Source organism: Nipponia nippon, unplaced genomic scaffold, assembly GCF_047370975.1.
Source record: "Nipponia nippon isolate SJK-2023a ecotype South Korea unplaced genomic scaffold, ASM4737097v1 scaffold_20, whole genome shotgun sequence".
Lineage (NCBI taxonomy): Eukaryota > Metazoa > Chordata > Aves > Pelecaniformes > Threskiornithidae > Nipponia > Nipponia nippon.
In genome coordinates this window covers 7,446,567-7,462,466 of record NW_028262337.1, presented here as the reverse complement: position 1 = coordinate 7,462,466, position 15,900 = coordinate 7,446,567, and the positions used below count along the sequence as shown (strand labels likewise).

At 44.4% G+C, this 15,900-nt stretch overlaps 1 protein-coding gene across 2 annotated transcripts in view; it reads left to right on the top strand.

The window, feature by feature from the left end:
* The first annotated feature begins 1,062 nt into the window (after positions 1 to 1,062).
* The window catches only part of ELOVL7 (ELOVL fatty acid elongase 7), a 34,052-nt gene continuing 19,214 nt past the window's right edge, over positions 1,063 to 15,900 (top strand). The window contains exon 1 of one of the 2 annotated variants that reach the window (XM_087759862.1): positions 1,063 to 1,124. The gene's annotated coding sequence lies outside the window, so the exon portion shown is untranslated. The remainder of the gene's footprint in view (positions 1,125 to 15,900) is intronic. The other variant, XM_087759863.1, reaches the window with a different exon arrangement.

Sequence of the window (15,900 nt, the reverse complement as noted above, 5' to 3'; positions counted from 1 at the left end):
GTTTTTGCCTCTTCTTTTGACTCCAGCTATCATCTCCATGCTAACCATCTCAAAAAGCTGTAATTTATAGCTTTCTGTCACTAAAGTGACAGACAAACTAAAACGGAGCAGCTATTTACACACCAGAAATTCCTCATCACCTTTCCTCGTGCCCCGTACTTCTCTAGATGGGAGTCACTGGGGAGTGTTATCTTCATCCTAAATAGCTTCTAAGAGAGGAGTACTGCAGTCTTTTCGGGGTGAGAGTGTTGGAGATATGCGAGAATCAATCATAGAATCATAGAATGCTTTGGGATGGAAGGGACCTTTAAAGGTCACCTAGTCCATCCCCCCTGCAACGGGCAGGGACATCTTCACCTAGATCAGGTTGCTCAGAGCCCCGTCCAGCCTGGCCTTGAATGTTTCCAGGGATGGGGCATCTGCCACCTCTCTGGGCAACCCATTCCAGTGTTTCACCACCCTCACTGTGAAAATTTTTTTCCTTGTGTTTAGTCTAAATAAGGCAAAGGATGTTAAGGCAGAGGACGTCTGCTTTTTGGGACAACAAGAGTGTGCTCTGAAGCATTCAGCTAAAGCTCCCCAGTTGTGCTTTGTTTTGTACAACAAGGAATTACTACGTCTTCCTCGCGTGCCGCGGCGTGACCCTTGGTTCCCACCGATCCCGGAGCAGCCTCACGGAGCCGCGCCGCAATCCGCGCTTCCCCGCGCTGGCAGAAAGCGCTAGCGAGGGAGAGACCTCGGGGCGCCCGCAGGAACCCCCGAGCACGGCCGCAGCGGGTATCGCAACAGGTAGAACACCAGCGGCTTCTCCCGGCCTTAGCGCCGCCACCCCGCGGAGCCCGGCCGCGGGCTGCTGGCCCGCCCCTGGGCGCCGCTGCCGAGGGGCGCCCGAAGCCCCGCTCCGCCCCGGGGCAGGGGCCGGGGCCGGGGCCGGGGCCGGGGCCGGTGACTCACTGCCCGCTGCCCGGGCGCGGCGGGGGGGCGGCACCGCGGCGGCGGGGGCCGGGCGGGACCGGGGCGGGGCCGGGGCGGGGCGGGGGGGGCCGCCCCCTCCCGCGCGCCCTCCCGCCGCCCGCGCCGCCCCGCCCCGCCGCGCAGTTGGTGCCGGGCGGCCGCGGGGACAGGTGAGGCCGCGCCGCGAGGGGCCCGGGCGGGAGCGCGGGGCGGGGGGGCCCGACGCGTCCGGGGGGCGCCGCGGGTGGGCGCCCGCGGGGTCCCTCCCGCGCTTGTGCGCGCAGGGCTGGGCGCGATGGCCCGGGGGGCCTCCCGCCGACCCCCCCCGAAACTCCCTGGCTGCCCTCGCATCCCCAGCACCTCTCCCGCAGACCCCCGCTGTGCCCTTCCCTCCCCGCTCCGTCCTCTGGCTGCACCCCAGAGCTGCAGGCAGCACCCGCATCCCCGGTCGCTGTCCCCGTCTGCAGCCCGCCGTGCTTTACCCCCAAACCCACGGTACCTGCTCCGTAAGCCCTCCTGGCTGCACCTCACACCCTGCGCTGCCTGGCCCCCAAGCTTTTTGGCTGTGCCCCACACCCCAGGGTACCCGTTCCCCCAGAAGCTCTGGCTGTGCCCTCCGCCCCACGGTGCCTGTCCCTCCGAGCCCTCTGGCTATGTCCCACGCACGCTGAGCTCATCCTCCTGTCTTGAAGAGCAAGTCGCACCAAGGGTGAGGCATGGGGATGGCCTCCACCTTGCACAGGAGGCTGCAGCAGGGATTTTGTTCTTGAAAAATGCCCCTTCCCCTATGCGCACCCCAGAGAGAAGAGTGGTCCCAGACATCAAGAAATGGCGGCTTCTGTCTCTGCAGGGGCAAAGGTTGGAGGCAGCTGGGCCAGAGGTGTGGCCCATGTGCTTAAGATAATGATATTAAAATGTAGGGCTGGAGGGGTGATGTCTAGTCAGGGGCTGTCTAGCAAGTTGAAAGTGGGGCGGCTGTCTGGCTTGCTGCCTTCCGCCTCCTCGGAGACTGGTCTCCTCTGCTGCTGTGCATGGCGTGCCTGTCCCTAAGGACTGGGAGCAGCAGCAAGGGCATGAGCTGAGGGAGGGAGCAGGTGGGTGCCAGCGTGTGCGGCTGGCGAGGCTGCATTGGGCTAGTCTGTTGGGCTTGCCCTCTGCAACTGTGGATGTCGTGTATGTTGTTTGAGCATTCTAAGTATGCTGATACTTGATTTGTAAATACGTTTTAACTGTGTTGATGCTTTGGGTGGGTTTTGAGTGTCCCTGCCGCTAGGATAGAATTGGGTGATGCTTGAAAACACGTAGTGAGGCTGCAGACCAGCTCTTACCAATTTCTTTGCTTGCTTGTGTAGGAAATCAAGATAAGTTAACTAAAGCTGTTCAGACAAACCAGAAACCTTACAGCTGTGTATGGACACCCTCTTCCTTACTCCATTGCAACTCGGTCCTTCCCAGACCCGTGTGTAGCTCTGTACTGAACTCCACGTGGGAGAAGTTTGAACTAGTTTTTCAGGTTGTCGGGAGCAGCCTGGGAACAACATGCTGCCTGACTTACTCTGCTGCTCGGCTTCTGGGGTGCTGCCCGGGAAGCATGCAGGCTGCCTTGGAGCTGCCTCGGGTAGAGATAGCGTCGTTGTTTATTGACACAGCATTAAGTAGTGTGGATGTACTCTGGAAATGCTTCACTGAGGAATGGGAGCACTTGTACTTACATGCTTGCTTGAAGAAAAAGTACAAAGACCTAGCGTATGAAAACCTATCCAAATGTAGGCTTAAAGTCTTCCTAGGCAGCACCTCTGTTGCAAGTGCAGGGAATAACGTAACTTGGTGGTATTTCATTACGTGTTGATCAACTTTATGTTAAATAATATTTATTTACTGGTAGAGTGAGGCAGGTTATGGTACAGGAAGCAATATTCATGGAATGCGTTAGGAAAGATGCCACAGTATTAGTCAAGTAATACATGCCAAATAGGATTTAAGTAGTTACGAAGCTCACCGAATACCATAAAATGGCTATCAACTAATTACATACCAGTAAAAGAACTAATCGGGTACATTTCTGTATCCTGACATGACGTGACGGCCTTTGCTGAGTGTGCGGCCTTTGCTGAGTGTGCTCCCCTTGCCGTGCTGTGCGCTTCCTGGCTTTGTTTTACTCCGCTGCAATAAACCAGGAAGCTTTTTTTTTTTTTTCCCCCTACCTTGGACTCCTTCTCTTCCTCTTGAATCTACTCCTGCCCAGTGCTTCTGGTTTAATGCTTATCTTGCTCTGGCCTGCCCCTGTCCAGTTGCTTAACACACGGATTTTTGGAAGCATGGGCAGATGGGGAGCAAGGCAGAGGGGTGAGCAGTGCATGGGATGGGCACAGGAGGCATGTGGGCAGTGAGAGAAGTGGGAGGACGTCGCCTCTGCCGTGTTCAGGTGCAGGAGGTGGAAGGGAGCCAGGATCCCTTCCTGGATCTTCCTTAGCTGCTTGTGAAATCATATTTGTCATATTCTGTATATAACTTTGCAGACTTCAGGTGGCATCTCTCCCTCCCTGATGCCTCTCTGCCTTGGCATGGCTGTCAGAGGCTGCCGCCCTGTAATTCTCCCGGTGAAGGCTGGTGTGAGCTCCCTGGTCTGCCCCAGCCGAAATGAGATAGTTAGCTCCCAACTATGGGTTAAACTAATCTGACTCGCTTTGTCTGAAGTGGATTAAGGACCATTTGTAAAATATGGATAGTAGAGCTGTGGCACATAGGCAAGGATGAATAGATGGGGTGGTGTCTTCTTCAGTGGTACAGCATGACTTTATAAAAATTTTATAGCCTAAAACTCATGCTGACTTCAGGCTAGTGGATGTCTGAAGCTTTAAGCTACTTCCCAAAGCCTGGGTAGCTGGAAAGGAAGAAATACTCCATTTCTCTCACTATTCCTCTGTCCCTCACAGCAGCTGTTCACTGTTCTGGTTTTCTTTCCCAAAGTCACAGCAGGTGCCGCACAGAGGTGCAGTGTTTTTATCAGTTTCCCCATTGCCGTAGTACATATTAGGTTTGAGAACTGACAGACTTGATTGTGTTTTTCTCTATTGCAATTTACGGACGCTTCAGACAGCAGTTCTGGTAGGCCTTTACAAGTATTTAGGAGGAAGCCGGTCTGTGCTTGGAAGCTGCCCCGGAGGCAGAAAGGAGTGGGAGCTAAGCGCTGGGAAACTCGAACAAAGGCTATTCCAACATTCAGAATAATTTTTGCCATAAAATAGATTTAAAGTGTGTCACAAGTTTCCCGGTTGTTCTAGGTTTATTTTTAGGATCTTTCTGCTCACTTAAAATTACTTTGCATATCATTTAAAAGTCAGGTAGTTACTCTGCATCGTTGGACAGTGCTAGGGAGCAGGTCCCATGTGCTTGTCCAGGGGCCTCCCTCCCGTACCCAGGCTCAGTGCTGCATCTAGATGGCAAATGCAGCCAATATGGTGAAAAGTAAACCTTTTACTCCTTGGAAATATCAGATTATTAGAACAAAAACATAGCATTAACAAAATAAAGAATTCATTTTGTAAGCCTGATTGTACTTTTTTTAACATAGTTCCTTTAAAAGGCAAGAAAATGAAAGCCAGAGGGTCACGCAATAGTTTTATTTTCTGTAGCCTGTTGTCCTGTGTTCAATTTACAAGAAGTTTTGAAAAGTTGCAAGTGATGTAGCAGTTAAGAATTTTTTCTATCCTTCTGATACTTAGTTGAAATCCAAAAAGTAAAAAATTATTTCAGCTGAAATTAAATATGCAAGTTTACGCTGATGGGAGACACCATAGCAACCGGTCTTTGGTTTCAGTGTTTAATGCTGACCATTGAACTGGAAATGTTAAATAGGTTTTTTTTTGGTTTTTTTTTGTTTTGTTTTTTTACTTTTTGTCTCTTTTTACTACATTCATGTTGTAAAATGCTTTCCATGTGTCTGTTGATGTATGTCTTGATTTTTTTTTTTCTGCATGTATTTTGCTATTTATGTTCTGTCTGCTCATGATGGTTACACAAAACATTTTATCACTGAAGATGTTGACTAGCAAAGACCTGTAAGTAGCTCATAAATTGAGTAGTGTGAGAAGAATACACAGTTTAGAGCACCACAGGTGTAAAAGTGTCTTGGTTGTTATCTTGGTTCTCGATGAGAATCTGAGGAACTGAATTTCAGTAGCGTTTTTAACTTTGAAATCTTGAGCTAGCACACAAAACTAATCTCTTAAAAACTATTTATAAAGCCTGTCCAGCTCAAAGCAAGCTCTGGGTTCCCCATGCAGAGTGGCACAGATGTTACAGGGAGGACAAATATAGGTGTCAATAAACTCTATGAATCGTCTTATTTGCCAGGAGCAATGGTATTCAGATTGCCCCTCTTAACTGTGTCAGGGCTGTATTACTCATCACGGTAAAAGCAGTGAACACCAACTCTTATCTCCATTCTGCTCATGACACCAACTTAGGCTGATGTTGTAGTTTCACCAGCATTTCTTTTGTCCTGAGTGCGTTTGCCCTTGTGTCACCTTTCTGTTGTGCTGGTATAACCCTTGGTGAAAGCTGGTGCTGAAAAGCACTGAGGAACTGGTCTGGGTTAAAAATACCCTTTCCTTTTCTGCAAGGCTGTCTCCCCTGCCCTGGACCTGTTTCCCAATCTATTTTATTATTCAGCCAGAAAAACAGTTGTTCTAGCACAAGTCAAGGGTGACATGGGAGCAGGTATGACTAATGGGGGAGAGGTTGATTAAAATGACATTGCTACCATTAAAAGCACTCTTATAATTGCAAACTTACCCTGTAAACAGTCAGACTTGCTCTGCTTGAGCAGGCTGTGCTCAAGAGAAGCTGCTTGTAGCAGCTTTATGAATTCCTAAATGCTGCCTGCGTGTGTGTAATTGTATGGCGAATTCTTTGTAGTTTGGATTATCTTTTATATTGATATGGTGCCTTGCACATTGGGCTCTGTGCCTGGAGCCTCTGTTCAAAGCCTTTTTTTTTTTTTTTTTAAAGCAGTACCTTGCCAAATGTGTGTGAGTATGAGTGTAACTTTGTATGGTGCACTGCAAAAACCTGTACAAAGGATGTACAGTACAAAAATGTACTGTATGTATGTACAGTGCAAAAAGTTGTTAAGTTTGTACAGGCATCTCCTGGACTGGAATTGAAGAGAATGCTACTATCCCAGTGACAGCATTCTTGGTTTATGTGTATGTCTGAGATAAAAACATAGCTTACTAAGAATAACTATTCTTTGTTTCCTAACAAAAGAAGGGGACAACTCTTGCTGGAGTCTGAAACACAAAGATCAGTTTGTTGGTTTGGAAATAATTTGCAGTGTATCATCAGTCCTGAAATGGCTTAAAGCAAAGTCACAAAAACCTGATCCAGTGTTTCTCTTTATGCTTTTAGACTATGAGTATGGTTCACGTTGGTACCGTGCCCTTTCTTTCAGGAAAGTTAGTTGAGGTCACAAGTAGATTTTTTTTTTTAATTGGGTTTTGCCTGATCTCTTAAAAAGTAAAGTGCCTGGCAATTGTTACCAGTAGTTGAAACTGATGTTTTTTGATGTGTACCTGAGCAGAGTGCAAGGCAACCGGGAAGGAGAAATTTCTTGATTTAGAACTGTTGTCACCGGTGGAGGAGAAAAGATCTCTTTTTTTTTTTTTTTTTTTTTGGGGGGGGGGGGAGGCAGACAAGTATTTCTGTTTAGTTACATTTTCAAATATAGTATTTGTCAAATGTATCTGATTTTTTTTTTTTTTGTAAAGACTTTACAGCCAATATTTTCAATTGTTTTCTTCTGGTGAAATGTTTTCTGTTTTGTTTTTAATGAAAAGGTATTGGCTGAAGCATCAAGAGTATCAGGGTTATTGGTCAGATGTGCTCATTTATTCTGTTAAGTAAATACTGTGGTATTTGTTTACCATGTGGTATTACAAATAGATGGGGATGAGCAGCATGGAAATGTCTATAGTCTGTTCAGAGAAGTAGTAGCTGGTAATTTTGCCTTCTCCTGTACAGGTGAAAATTACTTAGATTCAGGTAAATTGCAAGTAAATACTTCAGTGTATTTTACAGTATATGCATTTGTAACATCCACTACAATCCCTTTTTCGTTTGTTAGATGTACAGTTGGAAATATCGGGATTAAATACGTTCTTTAATCACTTTTGTAATTGGAGTTCTGTGACTCGTCTTTTCAGTACTGAAATAAAAGATTCACTTTTGAGACTTTAACTGGACAGAATGGATCTGATAAGCTTAATGAAATTATTGTAATGCACTTTGGAAGTGCCCTGTCCACCCTTGTCTCTTGTGACAGATGTGTAGAAGACACTGTGTACAAAAGCCAAGAGACTAATAAAATAAACTCACTGTTCACTCAACTTTGAAATTAAACCTTTCACAAAAGTACTTGTGAGCTGTGTTCCTCAGAAACTTTGTTACAGATACTGATTCCTTTGGTCACTTGCATTATTACTGTTGTGCTGACAACATTGTTTCTGCAGCATCTTTTGTTCTCTACCAAGTTAGATTGTAAGAGGAGTCTGCTTGAGTTTGGTTTTACATGAAGAAGTGATAAAACTGTAAGGCAAGGCTGTAAATAGCTTTTTGCATAGCTCTGGTGTTCAGGAAGTCCAGTCATTTTAACTTCTAACCATGAACATGACTCTTATATTTTGGGGAAGGAGGAGGTTGAGAGGAGGGAGTGCAAAACAGAGGAGCTGTTAGAGCTCTCTGTGCCTCCTTTCAGCAAGTCCTTTAATGAGTGTTTGAAATGTTATGGGGTGAAAAAGCCCCCAGCTGAATTTCAGATTATCCTGAAACTGCTTCTCATAAATTGAAGTGGTCCACTTGATCAATTAGGGAAGCTTATCTGAAAGGTGCAGAAAAAAGGTTCCTGAACATGGCCTGGGCCATGCTTAGTTCTGGTTTGATCCAAAGTTTTTCCCAATCTGTTGAAAACAGGCTGCTACTGTATTTTAAAACTGAACAGCTTAGATACCCCATTTGAACTACATTTAAAAGTATTGGATGGAAAATTGCCTCTGGAGCTGTGGAAATTGCGCAATTTGGTGTTCTTGCTTTTATCCTGTAGAGACTTTACACATATCCTTGTTAAGTGCGATTGCATGCCATTGGTTGCTTTCATCCAAGGTGCTGGAACATCAGACAAAACTTAATTGAATCTAGACAGACTTTTGTGATAAGCAAGGGAGCTGCTTTTACTGATCATCAAATTATATGGCCTTTACTCATCTGTTGAGCACACAGCAGTGAGGAGAGGTCCAGTCAGTGGGAAAGCATCACACTTTTTTGATTCAGTCAGCTGGATGAAACTGCAGCTATATAATGTGTATGGAAGGCAGTGAGCGTGGGTGAAAGCTAATTCTTTGGTTTGAGTGTGAACAATAAAATCTTGAGGTGAGGTAGTAGAGAAAGAGTGGAGAGAAGCCACTGCACTTAGAAAACTGCTCAGGTGATGAGGGCTGTGGTGTTGCTTTAGGTTCAGACAGTGGTGTGTGGCCTGGTAGTTTTGCATAGTGGCTGGAATATTGAACTGGCACCCAACACTTTGTTTTTGTTCACAGCTTTGCTGTGCTAACTGATGGAAAAGCTGCCCCTTTTTCTCTGGTGACTGAGTGCTCCATACGAAGAGTGAACCAAACGCACTGACCTCTTCTGCAAAGCCCTGAAACCTGTACATGAAAAATGCTATCTAAGAGTTTTTTTGGTAACTTAAATGCGTAGTTATATATAAGCCTAATCTTTCTTTGTACTGGAAACAGTCCAGTTTTCTTCTCTTTTACTGCTGCTGCGTGCTGAGTAGACTATTAGACACTTGTCTGTTTCTTGTATACTGGTGTTTTACAGGAACATCAGTATTAGGCTGAGTACTCTGCTGCTTGCCAAGCTTCTGCGCTGAAAGTATTATTGTCTCCTGTGTTATTCTGATGTGGCATATCCATTCCCTAATGCACTTTGTTGATAGAATACATTTTTTTGAGCTATTTGTATTTGGCAATCTTTCAGGATTGGAAAGAGGAAAAAAAATAAGTGCAGTTGACTTGGCCAGATGTAGCTGGTTCATCCCTACATGCTGTCCAGCTGAGCTGATCTATTTTAAATGCAGAGATGTCTTGTGGTCCTGGGTGGTCTCTGAATGCTTGGAAAGATGGTAAAAACTACATTCTGCTGTAGTAGTACAAAATACTGATAGAAGATGGAAAATCCTTACAACATACCAGTGATTAAACCTGTGCACTAATGTGGTGTTTCATTCTTTTGTTCTGTGAAGTTATCATTCAGTGTTTTAAGCTGATTTTAAAAAGCTCTACTGTTACAAACTCACAGCCTGCATAATGTTGCTTTATACACTGTTCTTGAGCTTCCTGAAAGTGCAAAATAATGAAGACTTCTAAAAATTCCTCTTAGCAGAGGAACTAAGGTCTAGCTAATTAGATCTGGAGCAGAAGTAAACCTTCACAGCTGTGTAATGTCATTAATATATATTTGCCCATAATACCAGCCTCTACTTTGCATTTTGTGTTCTGCAGAGTCCTGCATGTTGATTGCTTGGAAATTGAACAAAGAACTGATACATTTTTAAAGTTCGATTTTTATAACAAGATCTGGTTTAAAAAATGTTGTAAGACACTTTCCCTAATCAAGCCAGTTAATGTTTTTAGGCAATGAAGAGTTTTGTTTTCATGTAAGCTTTTGAGGTTAGGTTGTCATCTGAATAGTGTCCCACACAGCATTGCTTTGCCCTTGGAGCAACCTTTTTCTTTTGTCTCCACAGGCCTTTGACTGCTCTGAGTCACCTTGACTGGATGTTCCCTCTCTCTAGTGCTTGTAGGCAGCTAAGAATGTTCCTGTTCCGTACTGTTTGTTGAGTTCTGACCTCCAGGGCTTTCACGGGAACCCTTTGGAAGTCCAACACTTCTATAGTCCTTAGAAGGGTAGCTGCACTCCAAGAGTGTTTCTGGAACTGCTGTTAGTACTTAGTCAAAGCAAAGGTGGTCCCATTCTTGTGTTCACACCGCATGCCCAACCTTTGTCAAACTGGATCACCCTCCAAGGGGTGCAATCACCTCAAAAGGGAAAGGTGCTGTGGAAGGTTATGAAGTAGTGTAAACAGCATCCAAGACAGATTCAATGGTACTCAAAAGTTTACTCAAATTTTAAACAGAATCAAACAGGGGTTTATAATATACTAATTTTCATGCATTCATCCCTGGACTCAAAGTATAAGCACAATGCAACCTTAACAAGTGGCTTTGACTACAGGATGAGTCTGCAGGTTAATTTCCTCCAGCTGTCTCTAACATTCAGATGTCTCTTTGCTGTCTGTCCTCCATCCCTCTGTTATTCCTTCCTTGAGTACAGAGTACAACAGGCACTTACTGAAAAACATCTGTTTTTTCCACCTGAGCTTCATTTCTGAAATGGTATTTCACTTCTGCAGTAACTCTGGTCAAGTATAAAATAATTATTTCTCTTTTTTAAGTGGAGATCTTCTTTGTGATGCAGGAGAAAAAACAGGAGTGTCAGGAGAACGAAGAATTCTATTCATGTTCTTACTGCTCTGTGGAGTTGTTCTCGCTGGGAGGCCTGAGTCTCCAAACAATGCTATAATGTACCTTCCTGGGTTGCCTGACACGAATACGCATGTTTTGTAGTGATAAACTAGACCTTTCATCCCACTGAAGAATGTTGATTTATACAACAACAAAAACCCCCAAAACCTAAGGCATTTATATCTCATTGCATATCCCTCAGTGATTTGGAACCTCCAGCTGCAGCTGTACAAATTACCAGCTCTGGACTGGAGAGATTTAGGATGTGGCAGTGTAGTAGCTTCCTGGAGCACTCCGAAAAGCACATTCACAACAGTGGTTGACGTGCTAAGACTGAACATGGGGGCAGCAGCTTTTTTTATGATACTTGTTAGAACCCTTTCTTGGGTAGGGGGAGTGTTCTGAGACATTAGTTTAAAAACACTTAGCGCAGGTTGCCTTTAAAATGAGTTTTGTTACCCTCAAGCTCTGCCATCGCTTCTCGCTGTGCAGCCGCTGCCTGTGTCGCACTTCCCAAAGTTCATGGTTGCACTGTGTGGGTTGTTGTAGAAGGTGCCGGCACAGCTGGTTCCAGCTTTGGTTTGAAAGAGCCTCCTAGAGAGGGTGCAGTTGCTGATGTTTACAGTGCTCAACAGCAGATCGCTATGCCGCATGGTAGCTTAGAGAAAAGGGGGGGAGGGAAGGGAGGGTGTCAGTGCTAGGTCAGCTGCCTTTAAAATTTATGCCTGCCTAATGCAAGGCAAGCAAAATCAGAGCAGAAGGAATGCATTATTTTGCTGCCTAGGATATCAGCCTAGGACCCAGAGGGTGGGTAGGTTGAGCAAGTGCAAGGCAGTGGGAAACAATGGTAAAGGAAATTAGCCCACATCAGCATGAGAGAGTGGTGTGGGAGCAGTTCAGCTTTTGTAAATTGCTGCATTGAAGAGTGAACAAAATAATATGTTGCAGTTCCGCATGGGTGTTATCAGTGTTACTACTTACTAATATTTGAACCCAGCAAGATTACAGCTGGTGCAATAAAAGTTCCATGAAATGACATTGACTTTGCAATGTCATTTTGTCATGGCAACTACAGTGACCGTAGCTGAGTTGAGTGTATGCTATAGGCAAGATGTGACTGTACAAAAATACTTCTTCCTTTGGTAATGATGAATATTTTTCACTTTACTTGCTCACCTCCTCTTTCTTAAGGTGAATATTGTGTTCTTAAGGTAATTATATATATAGTTTTAATCTCCCCTTCCTATGAAACTCCTTTCTGCTGTATTTTTATGTTACAAAAGACAGCACTGTTTCCCTGTCTTTGTCTACCACAGGTGGAAATTTATGGTCTCATTTTTCAGTATTTATTTTTCTCTAGTGCTGAATAGGTCCAGGTATATTGCCATTGATTACTTGGTTACACGATGTCTTTGGAAATAAGAAGGCTTGTCTCCTTTTTTTCCATTGGCATTGGCTAGATTAGCAAGATGTTACCTGTCTAACAAGTCTTGTTCACATTTGTTTTAAGGAGTCTTCTCTGGAAGCTGAAGTCTAGCTCTGCATTTTGTTTCTTGTTTAGCTTCCATGGGGTACCCCCTGCTGTGACTATTTAATGACAATTTACGTCATTGTTCTAGTAAGTGATGGATAAACACAAACTAAGTTATTTACGTCCTTGGTAGCAAACTGCTTCTATTGTAATTAATTGGATGTATGAGATTTCTCATATGCACTTAACTCATATGCATTAACTCTTAACTGTTAACAAGGATAGAAGATATGATGGAGCCAGCTCAGGGACTCAGCTTGCCGCTGAAGGAAGGGGACGGTCCCACTCATGTCCCTTCTCATATTTTGACATGAGTAACTTTAATCAGGCAGGTAGACACAAGCAATAATACTCATAACCAGAGTCAATTCTAAACCATCCTACCTGGAGGTTCAAGAATGATAGAGACTTCGGGTAGTGGTATCATAGAGGAGAAGGAGGGAGAGCTTCAGACTGATCACAAATGTTGGCAGTGTTAGCTGAGTCTGTTTCGCTTGTGGCCTGCCCTTTGTCAGGTATATTGGGAAAGTATTGATAACTCATATGAGGATGCTCTTGTCTGCATTCCATATGTTTCACCTTAAAAGGGGTGTCTGGTAGAAAGCTGAAGAGTCTTACCAAAGCATTCAAACAACTATGGTGTGTACTCAAAACAAGCAATCTTCATCACCACAATGAGAAGAAATTAAATGTCATTAGTCCTATTTTGTGGATGTGTCCAGAAAGCCCTTTCCTTTTTAGTCTTATAAAATGCAAACTCTTGATGTCATCAGACATCTTTGATCCCTTTCATTCAAAGTATTTGATTAGCACTTGCACTCCCTCTACCTTTTTAGAGCTTACCTATAAATTGTGTCTTAAAAATAATGTACTTCCTATGCAGGTTAAAAACCCAGAATGTGCTATCTTTTCAGTGCAGGTAAATACCACTCCTTACCCCTCTAGTCCAGTATAGAGTTTTATATTCTGGTTTGCTTGCTTACTAACAATGTGTATGTACTTTAGAAACACCACAGCTGTAAATAATTCTTACATCTTATTTATCAGAACTGTCCCTACTGTAAAGGAAAAAAAACCAGAATGGGTAAAAGCTCAGCCTATTATGAAGATGTTGACTTATAGAGGAATGAGCAGGGAGCGCTGGATGTGTGAGTTAGCATGATTGTGTAGTGTGGCTGAAAACACTAGATTGTGTTACTGCTGTCTAGCCCCTGGTTCTCGTTTTGTGAAAGTCTGTTTAAAGTGACCCAAAGCTTAGTTCATCTGGTCTTGAAAGAAAAATTGAAGTACTGAAGAAAGTTTTCTAGTTACATAATAAGCAAGGAGGAAAAAGGAGAATCTGTTAAGTCCTTTGGGTAAGGAGGAGATTAACCTGAGTCGGATATGGCCCAATTACTGAATCAATATTTTGCCAAAGGTCTTTGATAAGGGTAATAATATATCATTATCTAATGGAAGTGAGGTTGCATTAATAAAAATAATTACATCATAGGTTAACCTTATTTTGACTTCTAGGTGAAAGTTGTCATATGATATGTGCCACAGGGCTCACCATGTAGGCAGGGCTAGGGGACTTTGTGAGCTGGCATCACTGAGGTGGAATGAAACTTAAAGGAGCCAAGTGCAAGTCATGCACTGGGGGACCAACGAGAAGAGCTTCTGTCCTAAGTTGAGTGCAGGAGCCACTCACCGCAGCAAAAGAGTAGGCAGGTGAGACTAATTGGCTGCAGGATGTCTGACATGCAAATGCTCAAGTAAAGAGTTTTTGGTAAAGGCAGGGGAGCACGGAAAACAAGTTACAATTCTAGGAGTTTTTCCCCCTGCTTATGTTTTTGCCTTTCTCTGAAACATTGGGAATATGGGCAGGGAAAACTGGGGAAGATACACTGATGTCCATGGTGTTCACTTCCCAAGTGAAACTGGGAATCTTTTCAGGGATCTGCCCAGAGTCTTTCTCATACTGGAGTTAAACTGATAACTGGGTTCAGACTTGTAAAGAAACTTCCTTCCAGGCTATGATTGCAGGGACTGTTTGGACTTGACGCATCTTTCTGAGTGATGTGGGACGTTAGTCCCTAGGATCACTTTCACATGCATCACTGCAACCCCAGGTGATACATTAAAGATATTTAAGATATTGGCAATGCCAGATCTTTTCCTGCCTTACTGAGGCACAATGTAAGTTTTGTGGCTTCAGTTCCCGTGGTATAGAGTGTCCCTTGTTGCTTGTGATGGACAGAGTGATGACTTGTTGAGGTGCAGTGTGTGAACTTCTTAACTACAGATCTGGTACATGATTGTCTCTGAGCAGGGACAGCAGGACTGGACTGGTGAGGCTGCACCTTGAATACTGTGTTCAGTTTTGGGCTCCTCTTTACAAGAAGGACATTGAGGTGCTGGAGCGTGTCCAGAGAAGGGCAGTGAAGCAGGTGAAGGGTCTGGAGCACAAGTCTTATGAGGAGCTGCTGAGGTAACTGGAGTGGTTTAGTCTGGAGAAGAGGAGGCTGAGGGGAGACCTTATCGCTCTCTACAACTACCTGAAAGGAGGTTGTAGCCAGATGGGGGTCGGTCTCTTCTCCCAAGTAACAAGTGATAGGACAAGAGGAAACGGCCTCAAGTTGTGCCAGGGCAGGTTTAGGTTGGATATTAGGAAAAACTTCTTCACCGAAAGAGTTGTCAGGCACCGGACCAGGCTGTCCAGGGAAGTGGTTGAGTCTCCATCCCTGGAGGTATTTAAAAGATGTGTAGATGTGGTGCTTAGGGACACGGTTTAGTGGTGGACTTGGCAGTGCTGGGTTAACGGTTGGACTTGATCATCTTAAAGGTCTTTTCCAACCTGAATGATTCTGTGATGATCCTGTGTCCTCCCTGCATGATTTTACTATCCGTTTAAACAGATCTACAGGGCTGCTACTCCCACCTTTCTCCCTGTCTGCAACATCCCAATTTGTGTGTCTCAGTGTTTCCATTGCAGGAGCCTGTTCAGTCTTTCCGGTCCAAGTTGATTGAAAAATAACTTTTTTCTCAAAAGGCTAAGCTTTCAGTTGGGTCAGTGAGCTGCTGTGTCTTATCCTGCAGCTGCCTGAGGACCATACCTGTCAACAGTGATGCTGTGGAACTGCACACTGGGGCTTCCCCATTCAGCCGTCACTGGTGATTGGATCAGTATTCGTGGACCAGGAGAATGCCCATATGATTCTGGCTGGGAGCTGGGCACAAAACGGGGCTGTACCCCTGACATAGTTGCCATAGGAAGGGGCTTTTCTGTGCCTGTGGTCAGTGTTCAGCCTTGCTGTGAAGTCTGCAGTATCAGTTCTTTTAACAATTTATAGGCAGGTGTAGAAGGAAAGTCTATTTTACACAGCATCAGAATGGGAAATCCATTAGCCTGGCAGAAAACCAGTCTGAAGTATGATTGAAATGAAACATGTTTTCCCTAGTTCTGCTGCTTACGGACTACTTTATTTACATAGGTGAATGACAGATTTGATGCTAGTTTAAAAAGCAAAGCATTAAATAAAGAGGTACCGTGTAAATAATTCAGTAAGGGTGACTACACAGGCTACGTATAAGATCTCATATTGAATACTGCCAATGGGGAATTTTACAAGTAGATGTTCTGATATAGTTTCTAAACATCTTTCATCTGTTTTTAGGATGAGCACTTTTTTTAAAAGGAATTTATATATATTTTGAAATTTGCTGTTCTCTTCCCGGTATCTACTCTAGAATGTACGTGCAGAGATTGTTGATGCACTCTAAGGAGTTAGGATTTGTGTTTTTAAATGGACTGGCTTCAAGGACAAAGTTTGACATTTAGTCAAGGTAATG